The sequence below is a fragment of the Vicia villosa genome, unplaced genomic scaffold (assembly GCF_029867415.1).
Source record: "Vicia villosa cultivar HV-30 ecotype Madison, WI unplaced genomic scaffold, Vvil1.0 ctg.000287F_1_1, whole genome shotgun sequence".
Taxonomy (NCBI): domain Eukaryota; kingdom Viridiplantae; phylum Streptophyta; class Magnoliopsida; order Fabales; family Fabaceae; genus Vicia; species Vicia villosa.
In genome coordinates, this window is record NW_026705123.1 from 53,104 (window position 1) to 61,634 (window position 8,531).

Sequence of the window (8,531 nt, forward strand, 5' to 3'; positions counted from 1 at the left end):
TCTCAATAATTTGGCATGCGGTTTTAATGCTCAAGATAACGAAAACATTGACCCTGCAGGAAAATAATTAGGCATGGGCCATTTTGTTATTAGTTGGGGTAGGTTCCTGATTTTGCCCTTATTTAATAGGACTCTAGTTAATGCAGCAGCTATATATATGAGAAACTATAGGGGACGCAATCATTATCAATCATAATACATACTCCCTCCGTCTCATAATAAGTGTCCTATTTGAGTTTTGCGCGGTTCTTAAAAAAATGATTGGATGTATTGATTTTAATGATAAAGTTAATATCATTTACTAAAGTACCCTTATTTCTTATAGGTAGTAGAATAGTTGAAAAACGTGAAAGTTAATAAATAGGGGTATAGTAGTGGAAAAAATTAATAAATGTTGCATTGGTTTTCTAAAGAGACATTTATTTTGAGACATGAAAAAAGTGCAAATGAGATACTTATTATGAGACGGAGGGAGTAAGTCCATTCAAAAGATCTATCTATTTTAGGAAATTAAGTTAGTCAACTTCAAAAAATGGAGAAGATGACAGAGAAAATTAGAGATGCACCACGAGAAGGCAAAGGTGTGGCTTCAATTCTAGCCATTGGAACAGCAAATCCACCCAGTTTCATCATCATCATCTACAACTCTTGAAGTCAAAGTTCAAACGTATATGTATGTTTCTTACAGTATATATTACATTTAGAGCTGTCAAATAAGCCCAATTTTTCAAAGCCTCAATTTTTTGGCCCCATTAAAACCCCACTTTATTAAGCCCCGTCTTGATGAGAAATTTTTCAGGCCCTATAATTTTAGGCCCCTTAGTTAATATGTTATTTTTCGGCCCTATTGATGGGGCCTTATTCTGTTTCAAAAATTTCATCTCTATAATAACTTTACACTAATTCCTTTGTTTTTCAACGAGAAAACTCCACCGCACATAAAAAACTCCACCTCTATTAGTGAGACAAATAAAGTAGATAATTTAAATTATCCATAGAGCTTTGTTATTTTCATATTTATTTCGTTCGTACATTTCTAGTTTGAAAAATGTATAGGAAGTCATTGAGACATTTAAGTGTTCCTAGCAAAGTTTTATGTCCATGAGTTTAATGGATATATTAGATTATTCTGTAGAAAAAAAAAGATGATTTATATGAATAGAAGTAATTCATCATAATGCCCTAATTGAGCTAACTATATAGAGTATCTTTCATATAAAGAGATGATTTATATGAATAAAAGTAATTCACATAATTTATATAAAAAAGTAGCTTTTTTTTTTTAAAAAAATTATTAACTTTTTATTTTAAAATTTTTTGAAATTAAAATATTTTTTTTAAAACTATTCATTTTGGGGCCCAAGGCCCCCCTTCTAAATTTTAGGGCTTTATATTTTTGGGGCCTATATGTTTAGGGGCTCATTATTCTTAGATATTTTTAGGCCCCCTCATTAAATGGGCTAGGGCTCAAATTTTTTGGCCCACACCTCTAATTACATTCTCAGTCACTTTTTTTTTCTGCATGAAAACGTTAATGTGATTCCTTGTGCAGGTGAGAATACAAAGATAGAGAAAAGACATGTAGTCTTAACCGAAGAATTTCTGAACCAGAACACAGAAAACGGCAACTACGATTCTCTATCATTAGAGAAACGACTAAAACTACCAACCGAAGAGGTAGTGAAACTTGCCAAAGAAGCATCATTGAAAGCTATAAAAGAATGGGGACAACCCATTTCACAAATTACACACCTCATTTTCTATACAACTTCTTGTTTCGGTAGTGTCCCCGGTCCAGATTCCCGCCTCGCCAAACTCCTCAATCTGAAACCAACTGTCAACAGACTCATGATGTTTGTTCATGGTTGTCATGCTGGTGGCACCATCCTTCGTGTCGCGAAGGATGTAGCCGAGAATAATGTCGGGTCACGTGTTCTTGCTGTTTGTTCTGAAACCATGTTAGCTTCGTTTCAGACTCCTAGTGTTAAATCTATAAGCACTGATGTTCTTATAGGACACGCTCTTTTCGGTGATGGTGCTGCTGCTATGATTATTGGTTCTGATCATGATCTTTCTATTGATGAAAAGCCACTCTTTGAAATTGTTTCGGCTTCACAGACAACCGTGCCAGATACCGAGAACATGATCAGAGGACAGCCTGGTCAAATGGGTAGACTTGTTTATCATTTAGATAAGGATCTTCCGAACATCGTGGCTAACAATGTGAAGAAATGTTTGATTGATGAAACTGGTTTTTTTATGAAGATTTTGATTGGAACAAGTTGTTTTATGCAGTTCATCCTGGTGGGCTACTTGTGTTGAGTAAGGTTGAAGAGAAACTTGGATTGAGTGAAGAGAAGTTGAGGGAAAGTTGGGGTATGTTGAAGGAGTATGGGAACATGTGGAGTCCAACAGTTATTTTTATATTGGATGAGATGAGGAAAAGGTCTAAAAATGAAGGGAAGGGGACTACAGGTGAAGGGTTGGAGTGGGGTGTTTTGTTGGGGTTTGGTCCTGGTGTCACTATTGAGACTGTTTTGTTGCATAGTGTTAATCAATAGTTACATATTGATTCTCGGATACGTGAAGAATCGAAGAATTAGTCTTTACAATTACACGCACTGATGTATTGGTACTCATCTTTTTCAATATTTGAGTAAGTTGTGGAAAGTTAATTTGTAATATTTGGTGTTTGCAATAAATATAATGGTGTAACTTTCTCTAATAAATATAAAGATGTAGTACAGTATGTCACAAATGATTGTGTGTTTTGGATGATACTTATAAAAAGTTTATCAAAGAATTATGATTTATACAATAGCCTAACTATTTGATCTACATTGCATCAATATCAGAGGATTCAAAAACCAAGGTTGTGAGTCCTAAAACAACCTGCATAGATATTGAATACACAAATTCTAAAACAGCCTGCAAGTGGAATTGGCATCTGCGTAAAGTTTATTGATACAAATTTTCTATTAAAAGATTGAGAACAAACACAATTGATAAAAACATATTGCATTAATTCAAACAAGTTGGTGGTATGATACTAGAAATAGATATCTCATCAACTGATTAATAACCATTCAAATTGGCTCCACTTTTTGTTTCTATTACATATAGGAAGTATACATTATGAGCTAAGTTCATCTACGCAGAAATCTTGCATAATTCCAAAGAACAAATTCAAAGGTAGGCCTCTTGTGCAAATTGAAATTTTCCTATGGTATACTTACCTCATTCGGGTGTTTTACTACTTGTCATTTCTTTTATTAATGTTAGGAATTGAGTCTCTCATAATAAATTTGTTGCACATCTCTTAAAAAATGGTTATTTTCCAAGTATAAAATGTTTTAGAGTATAAATTCGGCCTTTCACTAATAGTCAATGTAAGATGATTTGAATCAAGAAATTATAGAAGGCATGATTCAAATCATGCAAGTCTCTAATTCTATTCATGAAGTTTTTCTTTTTTAAAAAGCTTGCTTCAAGAAACATGATTCAAATTATGAAAAACTTTTATTCGAATCATGATCAAGTTTGAGAATTTGAATTTTGGCACTAGAAACTGTTGGAACAAAATTGATTTATACCATATCCCTTAGGTTTTGATGATAACAAAGTATTTAAAGAACAATTGATTATACTAATGTTTGTTCAAGTATGGAGGAAGATAGATTAAAATTAATTCAAAGTCAGTTCTGACACTGCATTGAACATCCAAAGAGAAGTTGAAAGAACTAGCATCTGAAGGACTAGATTCTAAAGAGGTTAACTTCTGAAGACTAGAGTATGAAAAAAGTCAACCTCTGAAGGATCAAAACCAAAACACTGAGACTCTGAACCTGGTCAAGAATCAAAACCTGAAGGTCCAGACTTTGAAGAGGTCAACTTCTGAAGATTAAGTCAACCTCTGAAGACTCAAAGTCTGAAGGATCAGAAGCTGAGACTCAGATAAAACCAATCAAAGCTCAAGAACCAAGGAGTTTTTGACAAGTCACTATCAGACTCTGAAGACATTTTATCTTCTTTCGATTGTCCTCTTCTGATCACGTAAAGACAAAGCAGAAATCTGGAGAAGACAGAAGGAATGCAACTGATAATTCCACTTGTAGCAAATGAGTTTCAAATGGCCCTTCTACGAAATTAACCATATCAAAAAGCTTTCTAATGTCTTTGATGATGCTTCTCTCAAAGACTCCTTGTGCATGAAGTCTTCTCCAATGACTCTTTTGTGTTCCTCTATAATATGAGCTGAAAAACTTAGAGAAACTACAACATTGCGCCTTGACAAACAAAGATCTCTTACCTTTCAAAAACAAAGCATAAGCTTAACTTATGATTTCTTAACACTTGTACATTCTAGAAATTCCTAAGTCTTAGATTCTTTCTATGTTCTATTATGTTTACACCTTTGATTATATATCAAGTGTAATACTCTAACAGTATTTCTTTCTAAGTTAGATTGTAGAAGTCTCTTGCTTGTGTGCTTGAGCATTAGATGTCTCTTACTTGAGGGTTTGAGCATTGGAAGTCTCTTGCTTATGTAATTGAGCATTTGTAATGAGATTTTGTTATAATGAATATCTCTTGGAAACGCAAGAGGACTGGACTACTCCTGATTTATGGGAGGAATCAGGATATATCGTTTGTGTTCTTCTTCTTTACCTCTGCACCTTTATTCCGCTGCATACTGCAGTCTCTGACTAAGATTCTAACCTAGTGTTCAGAATTTGATAAGAGGGTTTTTTAAGAGTAAAAGAAGAAAAAGTTTACACAATTCAAACCCCATCCCTCTTTCTTGTGTTTTCTCACTTTCCGTTGGTATCATAGCATGATCAGTGTTTTAACATTTAACATTAGTACAGAAATACTGGTGGCCTTAGAAACACTGATGTTCCCTTTGATTATAGTGCTTCTAAAAGAAACAATTATACTTTTAAATCTCTAGCCTTCAGTGGAGATTCTCCTGAATTTGAATGGTGGAAAATTAAAATGTACACTCACATCATAGGTCTTGATAATGAGTTATGGGATATTCTTGAAGATGGAATTGACATTGAAATAGATGGCAACATTGGATGAACTTGACAAAGAAGGAGAATCTAACAAAGATGAAGAAAAAGCCAATATGGCTCTGATGGCTTCAACATCTTCAGACACAAAATCTGACTCAGGTTATGGTTCACATTCTGAGGAAGAAGATGAGGTATTTTCTAAACTTTCTCATGTTGATTTAATTACTTTAATTCAAGACCTCATGGAACATTGTCAATAGAAATCCAGACACGTGAAAATTTTGAAAAAACATTTTGGACAAGAAACTAATAACTTAAAATCTCTTCAAAATCAATATGATGATTTAGAAAGAAGTCAAAATTAAAATGTGTCTAACAAACCCTTAAGTGAGTATGAAATGGCTCTTCAGGAGTTTGTCAATTCTGACTTTAATAGAACAAAACTTGCATCCATGATTTATGATGTAAGTAGGAGAAAAAGGAGAAAGTCTTGGTTATTCTCAAAAACCTGATCATCAATGGTTTGGAACTATAGTTAAACCAAAGGATCCTTCTTCTTCAATTTCTACTCAGAAAGGACTTTTTTCATACTTAGTATCAGTTGTTGACAAAGTATATCAGACCCAAAGATTGTAGAATCGGATATTCTAAAGAAATCAGAACCAGATACCTCAAAGTCAAAGGTTCTGAAGAAACCAGAACCAATGATTATAAAGTCTAAAGTTTTGAAGAGACCAGAACCTAAAACATCAAAGTATAAGGTTCTGAAGGGTTCAGAACCAAAGGCTAAGATAAATTCAATACATAAATCTTTAATACCAAAAGTCTTGAATAATTTCAAGCCTTACTACATGAAGGCTAAGGTACAAAGTCAGAAGAAATCTTTTAGAACTAACCCCAGAGGACCCATGAAACTATGGGTACTTAAATCATAAATTGTTTTTTCTATAGATATGTTTAAAGAGAGGAGAAAAACATCAGTATTGGTACCTAGACAGTGGCTGCTCAAAACATATAAAAAAATCATATGTTACAATCACTAACTCTGAAAAGGGGGGAAGCTGTGGAGTTTGGAAGAAACTAGAAAGAAAGTCATTAGTATGAGTACGATTGAAGTTCATGATTCAGAAACCATCCTCCTTTAGAAGTTGGATGATCAGAAGCTAGTGCTTTAGAAGTTAACCAACTACTAAAGGTTATCCAGATGAATGACTCTCTGAATTAGCTCATGATGGTTCTCAAGGAAACAAATTTTTCCAAGAAAACTTTCTAGTGCAATTTTTTTCATTCATAAGAATTGAATCAGTTTCAAAGGGATGTATTTGAAATCTGCTACCCAAACTTCATCAAAAAGACATTTCTAGAACAAAATGGGTTTTCAGAAACAAGTTAAATAAGCTAAAAGGAAATAGCACCAAAGCATATCAGAAGTTGCACAAAGGTATGGTAAGTTCTTCGTTTTCTTTAACAGCTTGTAGACTTGATATTTTATAATATCAGTTAGAAGATTATCGGATATGTGGAAGTATCATTTCAATACATGCAATAATGTTGGTGCTAACTATGTAGCAAAGTATCCTATTCAACATTCGAGAAGCAAACACATAGAAAACAAATATGAATTTAGTAAAAATTGTGTTCATAAGAGGGTGATAGATATAAAGTTCATTGTTGAACTGATATATTTATCAAGCCTCATATTTTAATAAAAAAAAGAGGAATTGAGATTTTCAAAAAGAACCTGAATATTTTTTTGGGAAGAATTGTGCTTGCTTCTGAATGGAGGATCAGAGTCTGATAATGATTAAAAGCTATTATGATCAGAAGCTCTAAACTAGCTTCTAATGAACAGTAGACTCTGAAGCATCTAAGCCTCTAATACTCAGAATATGATTTGTTGCCCCTGAAAAACCACTATGATGGTCTAGGGACCTTGCTCTAGCGGCTGCCCATCCTCGAGATGAATGGTCCCCCAAAGAGATCCACCATTTATCAAACTTTAAAAGTGTGGAAAAGGGTCAAGTGTGAACGTCCCTAGTCAATAATGTCCTCACAAGATGATACACGGAAATCATTAATGAAAACACACAATAGGAAAGAATTCATTAAAGCAACATGCACAAATTGAGATTGGAATTGTGTCCATGGTATAATATCCACATTACGACAAAACTATTGGGAACAAACTCCACAGTCCAAAGACAAAAAATAACACAAAACAAGGAAGAAATAGTAAAATCACTCATCTAAAATAAGTTGTTTGTCCACCACGAATTTCTCCATGATGGCTCCCTCTATTACCATCTGAACTCTAGGGTTGAGAAAGGAAACCAGCTCCAAACCATTTTCCAAAATCCTCATTAGCATAAACAAGAAGGTCATAGACGGCTTGAGACTTCTCATTCCAAAAAAGTGTTTCTCTCTACAACAGGTCTACTTATAAGCGATTTCAACTTTCCAAAAGTGTTTCTCATTTCAACTTTCCCACATATACCTCTAATTATTTCGTCATTGATTTCCGATTGTCTTTCTCTTTCCTCAACTTTTGGGAGATTGTTGCATCCTCATCAAACTTCCTCATCTTTTTTTCATAAAGTTCACTTCCTTGGTGGATTCCTCTAGCTTCACCTTAATAATGGTGTTGTATACCACATAATCATTCGCATTACCATCCACCAACTAATTTGTGCATTACATAGCAAACCCCCCCCCCCCCCCCGCCCATCCATCCAAACTAGATGTACCTTAAGCATGCACTGAACCAAAATAGGAAGCATGTTCTTCTTGATAAAAATAGTCGCTTTATTTTAAATCAATCCTTCATCCATAATAGTCATTTACAAAACCTTTATGACTTATGATATTGAAGATACAAAAATTATCATTTCTTAAGGGATTATATCATCGAACCGTAATAGCACTTACATTTCTCAAGCACTAATCATGGTGCACCTAGTCATAGGCCATCATCCTAAGGTAGTAGGCCCCACGAGACATAATGGAAAGACGAAAAAATTATTAAAATTTCGTCACATGCATACAGATGAAATCACAAAAGCCAATAAAGGCCAAAGATGACTCCAAAATCAAATCTCCCTAGAAAAATTTCAAGAGCATAAAGTCAGACACACGTGTAAAAGAATAAGTTGAACTAAAAGTCACGCTCAGGCTGTAACATCCCGATTTTATTAATATTTTTATTAATTATATTAGTAATTATACTATTTGGTATTTTTATTAATTATATTAGTAATTATACTATTTGGTATTTTTAATAATTATTTATTTAGTTATTATGTGATATAATAATTATTTGAAATATTTAATTGTATGTGTGTTTGTGTTATTTGGGTTAATTAAATTGTATGAGAGATATAGTTAATTGGGCCTTAGCAGTAGAAACATAATAGATGGATTATGGGTTAAGCTCATTAAGATAAAAGAGATAGTAAGAGTAAAAAATTAGGGTTTTAGAGTTGGAGTCTCATAACTAATTTTTGGGGAGAAAGGAAA

The 8,531-nt window shown here is 33.6% G+C and overlaps 1 pseudogene; it reads left to right on the forward strand.

Moving 5' to 3' along the window:
- The first annotated feature begins 532 nt into the window (after window positions 1-532).
- Window positions 533-2,561, forward strand: LOC131626443 (chalcone synthase 6-4-like; annotated as a pseudogene).
- The last annotated feature ends 5,970 nt before the right edge of the window (window positions 2,562-8,531 follow it).